Below are 16,720 nucleotides of genomic sequence, written 5' to 3' on the forward strand. Positions count from 1 at the left end.
GAAAGAAGAAAGCAATCCAAGCGCAAGAGCTTGAAAGAACACAAGCAGATCACTCTCTCTAATCACTATGGCGTTGTGTGGAGTTTGGAGAGGATTTGATCTTTTTGGTGTGTCTAGAATTGAATGCTAGAGCTCTTGTAGTAGTTGGGAAGTGGAAAACTTGGATGCAATGAATGGTGGGGTGGTTGGGGTATTTATAGCCCCAACCACCAAAAGTGGCCGTTGGAAGGCTGTCTGTTCGATGGCGCACCGGACAGTCCGGTGCACACCGGACAGTCCGGTGCCCCCTGCCACGTCATCACTGCCGTTGGATTCTGACCGTTGGAGCTTCTGACTTGTGGGCCCTCCAGGGTGTCCGGTGCACACCGGACATGTACTGTTTGCTGTCCGGTGTGCCAGCATGGGCGATTCTGACTCCTGTGCGCGCTGCGCGCGCATTTATTGCTCTGCAGAGAGCCGTTGGCGCGGAGTTAGCCATTGCCCCGGAGTCGCACCGGACAGTCCGGTGTACACCGGACAGTCCGGTGAATTTTAGCGGACTATCCGTTGGAGTTTCCCGAAGCTGGCGAGTTCCTGAGGCCGACCTCCTTTGGCGCACCGGACACTGTCCGGTGTACACCGGACAGTCCGGTGAATTATAGCCGAGTCGCCTCTGGGAATTCCCAAAGGTGGCAAGTTTGAGTCTGAGTCCCCCTGGTGCACCGGACATGTCCGGTGGCACACCGGACAGTCCGGTGCGCCAGACCAGGGGTGCCTTCGGTTGCCCCTTTGCTCCTTTGTTGAATCCAAAACTTGGTCTTTTTATTGGCTGAGTGTGAACCTTTTACACCTGTATAATCTATACACTTGGGCAAACTAGTTAGTCCAATTATTTGTGTTGGTCAATTCAACCACCAAAATTAATTAGGGATTAGGTGTAAGCCTAATTCCCTTTCAATCTCCCCCTTTTTGGTGATTGATGCCAACACAAACCAAAGCAAATATAGAAGTGCATAATTGAACTAGTTTGCATAATGTAAGTGTAAAGGTTGCTTGCAATTGAGCCAATATAAATACTTACAAGATATGTATGGATTGTTTCTTTCTTATATAACATTTTGGACCACGTTTGCACCACAAGTTTTGTTTTTGCAAACTCTTTTGTAAATCTTTTTCAAAGTTCTTTTGCAAATGGTCAAAGGTAAATGAATAGGATTTGCAGAGCATTTTTGAGATTTGAAATTTTCTCCCCCTGTTTCAAATGCTTTTCCTTTGACTTAACAAAACTCCCCCTAAAGGAGATCCACCTCTTAGTGTTCAAGAGGGTTTTGATATACATTTTTGAAAAACTAATTTTCTCCTCCTTTTGAACACAATAGGATACCAATTGATAAATACTCTTGGAAAGCACTAAATTTTTGAAATTGGTGGTGGTGCGGTCCTTTTGCTTTGGGCTCATACTTTCTCCCCCTTTGGCATGAATCGCCAAAAACGGAATCATTAGAGCCCATCGAAGTACTATCTTCCCCTTTGGTCATAAGTAAAAGAGTTAAGATTATACCAAAGACGAAGTCCGGTCCTTTTGCTTTGGGCTTTTACTTTCTCCCCCAAAGACAAGGTCCTTTTCTTGGAGCGATGGCGAAGGATGAGTTACGGAGTGGAAGCCTTTGTCTTCGCCGAAGACTCCATTTCCCTTTCAATATACCTATGACTTGGTTTGAAATAGACTTGAAAACACATTAGGCATAGCATATACAGAAGAGATATGATCAAAGGTATATAAATAAGCTATGTGTGCAAGCTAGCAAAAGAAATTTCTAGAATCAAGAATATTGAGCTCATGCCTAAGTCTGGTAAAAGATTGTTCATCAAGAGGCTTGGTAAAGATATCGGCTAATTGATCTTTAGTGTTAATGTAAGAAATCTCGATATCCCCCTTTTGTTGGTGATCCCTAAGAAAATGATACCGAATGGCTATGTGCTTAGTGCGGCTATGCTCGACGGGATTGTCGGCCATTTTGATTGCACTCTCATTATCACATAGCAAAGGGACTTTGGTTAATTTGTAACCGTAGTCCCGCAGGGTTTGCCTCATCCAAAGCAATTGCGCGCAACAATGCCCTGCGGCAATGTACTCGGCTTCGGCGGTGGAAAGAGCGACCGAATTTTGCTTCTTTGAAGCCCAAGACACCAAGGATCTTCCCAAGAACTGGCAAGTCCCTAATGTGCTCTTCCTATTAATCTTACACCCCGCCCAATCGGCATCCGAATAACCAATCAAATCAAAAGTGGATCCCCGAGGGTACCAAAGCCCAAACTTAGAAGTATAAGCCAAATATCTCAAGATTCGTTTAACGGCCGTAAGGTGGGATTCCTTAGGGTCGGATTGGAATCTTGCACACATGCAAACGGAAAGCATAATGTCCGGTCGAGATGCACATAAATAAAGCAATGAACCAATCATCGACCGGTATACCTTTTGATCCACGGACTTACCTCCCGTGTCGAGGTCGAGATGCCCATTTGTTCCCATGGGTGTCTTGATGGGCTTGGCATCCTTCATTCCAAACTTGGTTAGTATGTCTTGAGTGTATTTAGTTTGACAAATGAAGGTGCCCTCTTGGAGTTGCTTGACTTGGAATCCTAGAAAATACTTCAACTCCCCCATCATCGACATCTCGAATTTCTGTGTCATGATCCTACTAAACTCTTCACATGTAGACTCGTTAGTAGACCCAAATATAATATCATCAACATAAATTTGGCATACAAACAAGTCATTTTCAAGAGTTTTAGTAAAGAGTGTAGGATCGGCTTTGCCGACTTTGAAGCCATTAGCAATAAGGAAATCTCTAAGGCATTCATACCATGCTCTTGGGGCTTGCTTGAGCCCATAAAGCGCCTTAGAGAGCCTATAGACATGGTTAGGGTACTCACTATCTTCAAAGCCGGGAGGTTGCTCAACATAGACCTCTTCCTTGATTGGTCCGTTGAGGAAGGCACTTTTCACGTCCATTTGATAAAGCTTAAAGCCATGGTAAGTAGCATAGGCTAATAATATGCGGATTGACTCAAGCCTAGCTACGAGTGCATAGGTTTCACCGAAATCCAAACCTTCGACTTGGGAGTATCCTTTGGCTACGAGTCGAGCTTTGTTCCTTGTCACCACACCATGCTCGTCTTGCTTGTTGCGGAAGACCCATTTGGTTCCTACAACATTTTGGTTAGGACGTGGAACTAAGTGCCATACCTCGTTCCTTGTGAAATTGTTGAGCTCCTCTTGCATCGCCACCACCCAATCTGAATCTTGTAGTGCTTCCTCTACCCTGTGTGGCTCAATAGAGGAAACAAAAGAGTAATGTTCACAGAAATGTGCAACTCGAGATCGAGTGGTTACCCCCTTATGAATGTCGCCGAGGATGGTGTCGACGGGGTGATCTCATTGGATTGCTTGGTGGACTCTTGGGTGTGGCGGTCTTGGTTCTTCCTCATCCTCCTTTTCTTGATCATTTGTTTCTCCCCCTTGATCATTGCCATCATCTTGAGGTGGCTCATCTTCTTGATTTTGCCCTTCATCAACTTGAGCCTCATCCTCATTTTGAGTTGGTGGAGATGCTTGTGTGGTGGAGGATGATTGATCTTGTGCACTTGGAGGCTCTTCGGATTCCTTAGGACACACATCCCCAATGGACATGTTCCTTAGCGCTATGCATGGAGCCTCTTCATTACCTATCTCATCAAGATCAACTTGCTCTACTTGAGAGCCGTTAGTTTCATCAAACACAACGTCACATGAGACTTCAACTAGTCCAGTGGACTTGTTAAAGACCCTATATGCCCTTGTGTTTGAGTCATAACCAAGTAAAAAGCCTTCTACAGTTTTAGGAGCAAATTTAGATTTTCTACCTCTTTTAACAAGAATAAAGCATTTGCTACCAAAAACTCTAAAATATGAAATGTTGGGCTTTTTACCGGTTAGGAGTTCATAGGATGTCTTCTTGAGGATTCGGTGAAGATATAACCGGTTGATGGCGTAGCAAGCGGTGTTGACTGCCTCGGCCCAAAACCGATCCGAAGTCTTGTACTCATCAAGCATGGTCCTTGCCATGTCCAATAGAGTTCGATTCTTCCTCTCCACTACACCATTTTGTTGAGGGGTGTAGGGAGAAGAGAACTCATGCTTGATGCCCTCCTCCTCAAGAAAGCCTTCAATTTGAGAGTTCTTGAACTCCGTCCCATTGTCGCTTCTTATTTTCTTGATCCTTAAGCCGAACTCATTTTGAGCCCGTCTCAAGAATCCCTTTAAGGTCTCTTGGGTTTGAGATTTCTCCTGTAAAAAGAATACCCAAGTGAAGCGAGAATAATCATCCACTATTACAAGACAATACTTACTCCCGCCGATGCTTATGTAAGCAATCGGGCCGAATAGATCCATGTGGAGTAGCTCAAGCGGCCTGTCGGTCGTCATGATGTTCTTGTGTGGATGATGGACTCCAACTTGCTTCCCCGCCTGACAAGCGCTACAAATTCTGTCTTTCTCAAAATGAACATTTGTTAATCCTAAAATGTGTTCTCCCTTTAGAAGCTTATGAAGATTCTTCATCCCAACATGGGCTAGTCGGCGGTGCCAGAGCCAACCCATGTTAGTCTTAGCAATCAAGCAAGTGTCGAGTTCAGCTCTATCAAAATCTACCAAGTATAGCTGACCCTCTAACACACCCTTAAATGCTATTGAATCATCACTTCTTCTAAAGACAGTGACACCTACATCAGTAAAGAGACAGTTGTAGCCCATTTGACATAATTGGGAAACAGAAAGCAAGTTGTAATCTAATGAATCAACAAGAAAAATGTTGGAAATAGAATGGTCAGGAGATATAGCAATTTTACCAAGACCTTTGACCAAACCTTGATTTCCATCCCCGAATGTGATAGCTCGTTGGGGATCTTGGTTTTTCTCATATGAGGAGAACATCCTTTTCTCCCCTGTCATGTGGTTTGTGCACCCGCTGTCGAGTATCCAACTTGAGCCCCCGGATGCATAAACCTACAAAACAAATTTAGTTCTTGACTTTAGGTACCCAAACCGTTTTGGGTCCTTTGGCATTAGAAACAAGAACTTTGGGTACCCAAACACAAGTCTTAGAGCCCTTGTGTTTGCCCCCAACAAACTTGGCAACTATCTTGCCGGATTTGTTAGTAAGCACATATGATGCATCAAAAGTTTTGAATGAAATAGCATGATCATTTGATGCATTAGGAATTTTCTTCTTAGGCAACTTGGCATGGGTTGGTTGCCTAGAACTAGATGTCTCACCCTTATACATAAAAGCATGATTAGGGCCAGAGTGAGACTTCCTAGAATGAATTTTCCTAATCTTATCCTCGGGATAACCGGCAGGGTATAAAATGTAACCCTTGTTATCCTGAGGCATGGGAGCCTTGCCCTTAACAAAATTTGACAATCTTTTAGGAGGGGCACTAATTTTGACATTGTCTCCCCTTTGGAAGCCAATGCCATCCTTAATGCCAGGACGTCTCCCATTATAAAAGCATGCTACGAGCAAATTTAAATTTCTCATTTTCTAAGTTGTGCTCGGCAATTTTAGCATCAAGTTTAGCTATATGATCATTTTGTTTCTTAATTAAGATCATGTGATCATGAATAGCATCAACATCAATATCTCTACATCTAGCACAAATAGTGACATGCTTAATGGTAGATGTAGAGGGTTTGCAAGAATTAAGTTCAACAATCTTAGCATGTAGAATACCATTCTTATCTCTAAGATCGGAAATGGTAGTATTGCAAACATCAAAATCTTTAGCCTTGGCAAGCAATTTTTCATTTTCATTTCTAAGGCTAGCAAGAGAAATGTTCAATTCTTCAATCCTAGCAAGCAAATCATCATTATTATCTCTAGGATTGGGAATTGAAATATTACAAACATGTGAATCAACCTTAGCATTTAAACTTGCATTTTCATTTCTAAGGTTGTCAATCATCTCACGGCAAGTGCTTAGCTCACTAGATAGTTTTTGACATTTTTCTACTTCTAGAGCATAAGCATTTTTAACCTTAACATGTTTCTTGTTTTCTTTAATTAGACAATCCTCTTGGGAGTCCAAAAGGTCATCCTTTTCATGAATAGCACTAATCAATTCATTTAATTTTTCTTTTTGCTCCATGTTAAGATTGGCAAAAAGGACACGCAAGTTATCCTCCTCATCACTAACATTATCATCACTAGAAGATTCATATTTAGTGGAGGAGTTAGATTTAACCTTCTTCCGTTTGCCGTCCTTTGCCATGAGGCACTTGTGGCCGACGTTGGGGAAGAGGAGTCCCTTGGTGACGGCGATGTTGGCGGCGTCCTCGTCGTCGGAGGAGTCGCTAGAGCTTTCGTCGGAGTCCCACTCCCGACAAACATGGGCATCGCCGCCCTTATTCTTGTAGTACCTCTTCTTCTCCTTTCTTCTCCCCTTCTTGTCGTCGCCCCTGTCACTATCACTTGATAATGGACATTTAGCAATAAAGTGACCGGGCTTACCACACTTGTAGCAAACCTTCTTGGAGCGGGACTTGTAGTCTTTCCCCCTCCTTTGTTTGAGGATTTGGCGGAAACTCTTGATGACGAGCGCCATCTCCTCATTGTCAAGCTTGGAGGCATCGATTGGTTGTCTACTTGGTGTAGACTCCTCCTTCTTTTCCTCTGTTGCCTTGAATGCAACGGGTTGAGCTTCGGATGTGGTGGCATCATCAAGCTCGTTGATCTTCCTCGAGCCTTCGATCATGCACTCAAAACTTACAAAATTCCCGATAACTTCCTCGGGGGTCATTTTAGTATATCTAGGATTACCACGGATTAATTGAACTTGAGTAGGGTTAAGGAAAATAAGAGATCTTAGAATAACCTTAACCATCTCGTGGTCATCCCATTTTATGCTCCCGAGGTTGCGCACTTGATTCACCAAGGTCTTGAGCCGGTTATACATGTGTTGTGGCTCCTCCCCTTTGCGAAGCCGGAACCGACCGAGCTCCCCCTCGATCGTTTCCCGCTTGGTGATCTTGGTGAGCTCGTCTCCCTCGTGCGCGGTTTTGAGCACATCCCAAATCTCCTTGGCGCTCTTCAACCCTTGTACTTTGTTATACTCCTCTCTACTTAGAGAGGCGAGGAGTATTGTTGTTGCTTGAGAGTTGAAGTGCTCGATTTGGGCCACCTCATCCTCATCATAGTTCTCATCCCCTACCGATGGTACCTGTGCACCAAACTCAACAACATCCCATATACCTTTGTGGAGCGAGGTTAGATGAAATCGCATTAAATCGCTCCACCTAGCGTAATCTTCACCATCAAAAGTTGGTGGTTTGCCTAATGGGACGGAAAGTAAAGATGTATGTTTGGAAATGCGAGGGTAGTGTAGGGGGATCTTACTATACTTCTTGCGCTCTTGGCGCTTAGAAGTGACGGAGGGCGCATCGGAGTCGGAGGTCGATGATGATGAAGTGTCGGTCTCGTAGTAGACCACCTTCCTCATCCTTTTGTGCTTGTCGCCTTTCCGATGCGGCTTGTGGGAAGAAGACTTTTCCTTCTTCTCTTTGTGGTGAGAAGAGGAAGACTTTTTCTCCTTTCGTTTGGAGGAGTCCTTCTTCTTCTCCTTCCTCTTGGTGCGGGACTCTTCCGATGAAGTGCTCCCGTGGCTTGTAGTGGGCTTTTCGCCGGTCTCCATCTCCTTCTTGGCGTGATCTCCCGACATCACTTCGAGCGGTTAGGCTCTAATGAAGCACCGGGCTCTGATACCAATTGATAGTCGCCTAGAGGGGGGATGAATAGGGCGAAACTGAAATTTACAAATATAAACACAACTACAAGCCGGGTTAGCGTTAGAAATATAAACGAGTCCGCGAGAGAGGGCGCAAAACAAATCCCAAGCGAATAAGCAAGTGAGACACGGAGATTTGTTTTACCCAGGTTCGGTTCTTGCAAACCTACTCCCCGTTGAGGAGGCCACAAAGGCCGGGTCTCTTTCAACCCTTCCCTCTCTCAAACGATCCACGGATCGAGTGAGCTTTCTCTTCTCAATCACTTGGAACACAAAGTTCCCACAAGGACCACCACAAGATTGGTGTCTCTTGCCTCGATTACAAGTGAGTTTGATTGCAAAGAAAGGATCAAGAAAGAAGAAAGCAATCCAAGCGCAAGAGCTCGAAAGAACACAAGCAGATCACTCTCTCTAATCACTATGGCGTTGTGTGGAGTTTGGAGAGGATTTGATCTTTTTGGTGTGTCTAGAATTGAATGCTAGAGCTCTTGTAGTAGTTGGGAAGTGGAAAACTTGGATGCAATGAATGGTGGGGTGGTTGGGGTATTTATAGCCCCAACCACCAAAAGTGTCCGTTGGAAGGCTGTCTGTTCGATGGCGTACCGGACAGTCCGGTGCACACCGGACAGTCCGGTGCCCCCTGCCACGTCATCACTGCCGTTGGATTCTGACCGTTGGAGCTTCTGACTTGTGGGCCCTCCAGGGTGTCCGGTGCACACCGGACATGTACTGTTTGCTGTCCGGTGTGCCAGCATGGGCGATTCTGACTCCTGTGCGCGCTGCGCGCGCATTTATTGCTCTGCAGAGAGCCGTTGGCGCGGAGTTAGCCGTTGCCCCGGAGTCGCACCGGACAGTCCGGTGTACACCGGACAGTCCGGTGAATTTTAGCGGACTATCCGTTGGAGTTTCCCGAAGCTGGCGAGTTCCTGAGGCCGACCTCCTTTGGCGCACCGGACACTGTCCGGTGTACACCGGACAGTCCGGTGAATTATAGCCGAGTCGCCTCTGGGAATTCCCGAAGGTGGCGAGTTTGAGTCTGAGTCCCCCTGGTGCACCGGACATGTCCGGTGGCACACCGGACAGTCCGGTGCGCCAGACCAGGGGTGCCTTCGGTTGCCCCTTTGCTCCTTTGTTGAATCCAAAACTTGGTCTTTTTATTGGCTGAGTGTGAACCTTTTACACCTGTATAATCTATACACTTGGGCAAACTAGTTAGTCCAATTATTTGTGTTGGTCAATTCAACCACCAAAATTAATTAGGGATTAGGTGTAAGCCTAATTCCCTTTCAGCCGGCACCCCTACGGGGGACATGTCGGGTGTTGGCCTCGCACCTGAGACAACGACGGGCGTCGCTTCCCGACAAAATGCCAACCCCAGGCGGACTGATGACGCCAGCACCCTTGCAGGGGACTTGTCGGCCATTAGTCTCGCGCCTGAGACAGCGACACGTTTCGTCTCCACTACAACTTCACCACCGTCCACCAACCAGGAGGTACCATCGGTTTTCCATCCTGTTCCTTTTAGATTCAGTTTCTGAAAGGGAAATAGGCTTACACCTTTTCCTAAATTGATTTTGGTGGTTGAATTGCCCAACATAAATAATTGGACTTACTAGTTTACTCTAGTCTATAAGTTTTACAGGTGCCAAAGGTTCACAACAAGCCAATAAAAGACTAAAGATGGGTTCAAATAAAGAGAGCTAAAGACATCCCAAAAGGCACCCTGGTCTGGCACACCGGACTGTCCGGTGCACCACCGGACAGTGTCCGGTGCACCAGGGAACTTGACGCTGAACTCGCTACCTTCGGGAAAATGGGAGGCCGCTCCGCTATAATTCACCGGACTGTCCGGTGAAGCACCGGACAGTGTCCGGTGTGCCAGCGGAGCAACGGCTACTTCGCGCCAACGGTCGACTGCAACCGCATTAAATGCGCTACAGCGTGCGCCAAAGTCAGAGCACGCGTAGAAGGGGCACCGGACAGTCTACAGGACCTGTTCGGTGCACCACCGGACAGCCCAGAGGCCCCACCAGTCAGAGCTCCAACGGTCAGAACCCAACGGCCGACTGACGTGGCTGGCGCACCGGACTGTCCGGTGCACCATGCGACAGACAGCCTCCCAACGGCCACTTTTGGTGGATGGGGCTATAAATACCCCAACCACCCCACATTCAATGGCATCCAAGTTTTCCAACTTCTTACACCTTACAAGAGCTATAGCATTCAATACAAGACACACCAAAGAGATCAAATCCTCTCCCAAGTCCGTAGTTCATTCCAAATCAAATAGTGACTAGTGAGAGAGTGACTTGTGTTCATTTGAGCTCTTGCGCTTGGATTGCTTCTTTTTCTCATTCTTTCTTATGATCAACTCAATTGTAACCGAGGCAAGAGACACCAATTGTGTGGTGGTCCTTGCGGGGACTTTGTGTCCCGTTTGATTGAGAAGAGAAGCTCACTCGGTCTAAGTGACCGTTTGAGAGAGGGAAAGGGTTGAAAGAGACCTGGTCTTTGTGACCACCTCAATGGGGAGTAGGTTTGCAAGAACTGAACCTCGGTAAAACAAATCATCGTGTCTCGCTCTTTATTTGCTCACGATTTGTTTTGCGCCCTCTCTCTCGTACTCGTTTATATTTCTAACGCTAACCCGGCTTGTAGTTGTGTTTAAGTTTATAAATTTCAGATTCGCCCTATTCACCCCTCCTCTAGGCGACTTTCAATTGGTATCAGAACCCGGTGCTTCATTAGAGCTTAACCGCTCGAAGTGATGTCGGGAGATCACGCCAAGAAGATGGTGATCGGCGGTGAAAAGTCCGCTACAAGCCACGGGAAGGCTCCATCAAGAGAGTCCACCAACAACAAGAAGGATGGATCCCCTTCGCGCATTGGATCGCACAAGAGTGGCGAGAAGAAGAAGAAAATGAAGAAAGTGGTCTACTACGAGATCGACTCTTCCTCGCCCTCTACATCCGGATCCGACGCCGCGTCCGTCACTTCTAAGCGCCAAGAGCGCAAGAAGTATAGTAAGATCCCCCTACACTATCCTCGCATTAATAAGCATACTCCATTACTTCCGTCCCATTAGGCAAACCACCGATGTTTGACGGTGAGGATTATTCTAGGTGGAGTGATATGATGAGATATCACCTAACCTCACTCCACAAAAGTATATGGGATGTTGTTGAGTTTGGTGTACAGGTACCATCCATAGGGGATGAAGATTATGATGAGGACGAGGTGGCCCAAATCGTGCACTTCAACTCCCAAGCCACCACTATACTCCTCACCTCTCTAAGTCGAGAGGAGTATAACAAGGTGCAAGGATTGAAGAGCGCCAAGGAGATTTGGGACGTGCTAAAGACCACGCACGAAGGAGACGAGGTGACCAAGATCACCAAGCGGGAGACGATCGAGGGGGAGCTCGGTCGCTTCCGGCTTCGCCAAGGGGAGGAGCCACAAGATATGTACAACCGGCTCAAGACCTTGGTGAACCAAGTGCGCAACCTCGGGAGTAAAAAATGGGATGACCATGAAATGGTCAAGGTTATTCTTAGATCACTCGTCTTTCTTAACCCTATGCAAGTTCAATTAATACGTGGTGATCCTAGATATATACTAATGTCTCCCGAGGAAGTGATAGGAAAATTTGTGAGCTTTGAGTTGATGATCAAAGGCTCAAAGAAGATCATCGAGCAAGATGGCCCCTCCACGCCCGAAGCACAACCAGTCGCATTCAAGGCGACGGAGGAGAAGAAGGAAAAGTCTACATCAAGTAGACTCTCCATCGATGCACCCAAGCCCGACAACGAGGAAATGGCGCTCATCATCAAGAGCTTCCGCCAAATCCTCAAGCAAAGGAGGGGGAAGGACTACAAATCCCGCTCCAAAAAAGTGTGCTACAAGTGTGGTAAGCCCGGTCATTTTATTGCAAAATGTCCATTATCAAGTGATAGTGACAGGGGCGACGACAAGAAGGGAAAGAGGAGAGAAAAGAAGAGGTACCACAAGAAGAGGGGCGGTGATGCCCATGTGTGTCGCGAGTGGAACTCCGATGAGAGCTCCTCTGACTACTCCTCCGACGAGGACGCCGCCAACATCGCCGTCACCAAAGGGCTCCTCTTCTCCAACGTCGGCCACAAGTGCCTCATGGCAAAAGACGGCAAAAGGAAGAAGGTAAAATCAAAATCCTCCATTAAATATGAAACCTCTAGTGATGAGGATAACTCTTATGATGAGGAGGATAATTTGCGCACCCTTTTTACCAACCTAAACATGCAACAAAAGGAAAAAATTAAATGAATTAATTAGTGTTATTCATGATAAGGATGAACTCTTGGACTCTCAAGAGGACTTCCTAATCAAAGAAAATAAGAAGCATGTTAAGGTTAAGAATGATTATGCTCTAGAAGTAGAAAAATGCGAAAAATTATCTAGTGAGCTAAGCACTTGTCATGATATTATTGCCAACCTTAGAAATGAAAATGCTAAATTAATTGCTAAGGTTGATTCTAATGTTAGTGATGATTCAATTGCCAATCTTAGAAATGATCATGCTAATTGTATTGCTAAGATTGAAAAATTGAATGTCTCTCTTGCTAGCCTTAGAAATGAAAATGAAAATTTGATTGCTAAGGCTAAAGAACTAGATGTTTGCAATACTTCCATTTCCAATCTTAGAAGTGAAAAATGACATTTTACATGCTAAGATTGTTGAACTAAAATCTTGCAAACCATCTACATCTACCGTTGAGCATATTTCCATTTGCACTAGATGTAGAGACATTAATGTTGATGCTATTCATGATCACCTAGCTTTAATTAAGAAACAAAATGATCACATAGCTCAACTTAATGCCAAAATTAATGAGCATGACTTAGAAAATGAAAAATTTAAATTTGCTAGAAGCATGCTCTATAGTGGGAGATGCTCTGGCATCAAGGATGGCACTGGCTTCCAAAAAGGAGACAATGTCAAACTTAATGTCCCTCCTAAAAGATTGTCTAATTTTGTTAAGGGCAAGGCTCCCATGCCTCAGGATAACGAGGGTTACATTTTGTACCCTGCCGGTTATCTTGAGCACAAAATTAGGAGAATTCACTCTAGGAAGTCTCACTCTGGCCCTAATCATGCTTTTATGTATAAGGGTGAGACATCTAGTTCTAGGCAATCAACCCGTGCAAAATTGCCTAAGAAGAAAACTCCTATTGCATCAAATGATTCTAACATTTCATTTAAAACTTTTGATGCATCTTATGTTTTGACTAACAAATCCGGCAAGGTAGTTGCCAAGTATGTTGGGGGCAAACACAAGGGGTCAAAGACTTGTGTTTGGGTACCCAAAGTTCTTGTATCTAATGTCAAAGGACCCAAAACCGTTTGGGTACCTAAAATCAAGAACTAAATTTGTTTTGTAGGTTTATGCATCCAGGGGCTCAAGTTGGATAATTGACAGGGGGTGCACAAACCACATGACAGGGGAGAAAAAGATGTTCTCCTCCTACGAGAAAAACCCAGATTCCCAACTGATAGTCGCCTAGAGGGGGGGTGAATAGGGCGAAACTGAAATTTACAAATATAAACACAACTACAAGCCGGGTTAGCGTTAGAAATATAAACGAGTCCGAGAGAGAGGGCGCAAAACAAATCCCAAGCGAATAAGCAAGTGAGACACGGAGATTTGTTTTACCGAGGTTCGGTTCTTGCAAACCTACTCCCCGTTGAGGAGGCCACAAAGGTCGGGTCTCTTTCAACCCTTCCCTCTCTCAAACGGTCCCTCGGACCGAGTGAGCTTCTCTTCTCAAATCAAAGCCGGGAACAAAACTTCCCCGCAAGGGCCACCACACAATTGGTGCCTCTTGCCTTGATTACAATGGAGTTGTGATCTCAAGAACAAGTGAGAAAGAAAAGAAGCAATCCAAGCGCAAGAGCTCAAATGAACACGGCAAATCACTCTCACTAGTCACTAGGGCTTTGTGTGGAATTGGAGAGGATTTGATCTTTTTAGTGTGTCTAGAATTGAATGCTAGAGCTCTTGTAGTGGTTGAGAAGTGGAAAACTTGGATGCCATGAATGGTGGGGTGGTTGGGGTATTTATAGCCCCAACCACCAAACGTGGCCGTTGGGAGGCTGTCTGTTCGATGGCGCACCGGACAGTCCGGTGCACACCGGACAGTCCGGTGCCCCCTGCCACGTCATCACTGCCGTTGGATTCTGACCGTTGGAGCTTCTGACTTGTGGGCCCGCCTGGGTGTCCGGTGCACACCGGACAGGTACTGTTTGATGTCCGGTGTGCCAGCATGGGCGATTCTGACTTCTGCGCGCGCAGAGGGCGCATTAAATGCGCGGCAGAGAGCCGTTGGCGCGGAGATGACCGTTGCTTCGGAGGCGCACCGGACAGTCCGGTGCACACCGGACAGTCCGGTGAATTTTAGCGGACTAGCCGTTGGCGTTTCCCGAAGCTGGCGAGTTCCTGAGGCCGACCTCCCTTGGCGCACCGGACACTGTCCGGTGTACACCGGACAGTCCGGTGAATTATAGCCGAGTCGCCCTGGAAATTCCCGAAGGTGGCGAGTTTGAGTCTGAGTCCCCTGGTGCACCGGACAGGTACTGTTCACTGTCCGGTGGCACACCGGACAGTCCGATGCGCCAGACCAGGGGTGCCTTCGGTTGCCCCTTTGCTCCTTTATTGAATCCAAAACTTGGTCTTTTTATCGGCTGAGTGTGAACCTTTTACACCTGTATAATCTATACACTTGGGCAAACTAGTTAGTCCAAAGATTTGTGTTGGGCAATTCAATCACCAAAATTATTTAGGACTTAGGTGTAAGCCTAATTCCCTTTCAATCTCCCCCTTTTTGGTGATTGATGCCAACACAAACCAAAGCAAATATAGAAGTGCATAATTGAACTAGTTTGCATAATGTAAGTGTAAAGGTTGCTTGGAATTTAGCCAATATAACTACTTACAAGATATGCATGGAATGTTCCTTTCTTATGTAGTATTTTGGACCACGTTTGCACCACAAGTTTTGTTTTTGCAAATTCTTTTTGTAAATCTATTTCAAAGATCTTTTGCAAATAGTCAAAGGTAAATGAATAAGAGTTTGTAAAGCATTTTCAAGATTTGAAATTTTCTCCCCCTGTTTCAAATGCTTTTCTTTTGACTTAACAAAACTCCCCCTAAAAGAGATCCACCTCTTAGTGTTCAAGAGGGTTTTGATATACCATTTTTGAAATACTACTTTCTCCCCCTTTTGAACACAATAGGATACCAAATGATAAATACTTTTGGAAAGCACTAAGTTTTTGAATTTGGTGGTGGTGGTGCGGTCCTTTTGCTTTGGGCTCATTTCTCCCCCTTTTTGGCATGAATCGCCAAAAACGGAATCATTAGAGCCCTCGAAGTAATTTCTTCCCCTTTGGTCATAAGTAAATGAGTTAAGATTATACCAAAGACGAAATCCGGTCCTTTTGCTTTGGGCTTTTACTTTCTCCCCCAAAGACAAGGTCCTTTTCTTGGAGCGATGGCGAAGGATGAGTTACGGAGTGGAAGCCTTTGTCTTCGCCGAAGACTCCAATTCCCTTTCAATATACCTGTGACTTGGTTTGAAATAGACTTGAAAACACATTAGTCATAGCATATAAAAGAGATATGATCAAAGGTATTCAAATGAGCTATGTGTGCAAGCTAGCAAAAGAAATTTCTAGAATCAAGAATATTGAGCTCATGCCTAAGTCTGGTAAAAGATTGTTCATCAAGTGGCTTGGTAAAGATATCGGCTAATTGATCTTTAGTATTAATGTAAGAAATCTCGATATCCCCCTTTTGTTGGTGATCCCTAAGAAAATGATACCGAATGGCTATGTGCTTAGTGCGGCTATGCTCGACGGGATTGTCGGCCATTTTGATTGCACTCTCATTATCACATAGCAAAGGGACTTTGGTTAATTTGTAACCGTAGTCCCGCAGGGTTTGCCTCATCCAAAGCAATTGCGCGCAACAATGACCTGCGGCAATGTACTCAGCTTCGGCGGTGGAAAGAGCGACCGAATTTTGCTTCTTTGAAGCCCAAGACACCAAGGATCTTCCCAAGAACTGGCAAGTCCCCGATGTGCTCTTCCTATTGATTTTACACCCCGCCCAATCGGCATCCGAATAACCAATCAAATCAAATGTGGATCCCCGAGGGTACCAAAGCCCAAACTTAGGAGTATAAGCCAAATATCTCAAGATTCGTTTTACGGCCGTAAGGTGAGATTCCTTAGGGTCGGATTGGAATCTTGCACACATGCAAACGGAAAGCATAATGTCCGGTCGAGATGCACATAATTAAAGCAATGAACCAATCATCGACCGGTATACCTTTTGATCCACGGACTTACCTCCCATGTCGAGGTCGAGATTCCCATTAGTTCCCATGGGTGTCTTGATGGGTTTGGCATCCTTCATCCCAAACTTGGTTAGAATGTCTTGAGTGTACTTCGTTTGGCTAATGAAGGTGCCCTCTTGGAGTTGCTTGACTTGGAATCCTAGAAAATACTTCAACTCCCCCATCATCGACATCTCGAATTTCTGTGTCATGATCCTACTAAACTCTTCACATGTAGACTCGTTAGTAGATCCAAATATAATATCATCAACATAAATTTGGCATACAAACAAGTCATTTTCAAGAGTTTTAGTAAAGAGTGTAGGATCGGCCTTGCCAACTTTGAAGCCATTAGCAATAAGGAAATCTCTTAGGCATTCATACCATGCTCTTGGGGCTTGTTTGAGCCCATAAAGCGCCTTAGAGAGCCTATAAACATGGTTAGGATACTCACTGTCTTCAAAGCCGGGAGGTTGCTCAACATAGACCTCTTCCTTGATTGGTCCATTGAGGAAGGCACTTTTCACGTCCATTTGATAAAGCTTAA

The sequence above is a fragment of the Zea mays genome, chromosome 6 (assembly GCF_902167145.1).
Source record: "Zea mays cultivar B73 chromosome 6, Zm-B73-REFERENCE-NAM-5.0, whole genome shotgun sequence".
NCBI lineage: Eukaryota > Viridiplantae > Streptophyta > Magnoliopsida > Poales > Poaceae > Zea > Zea mays.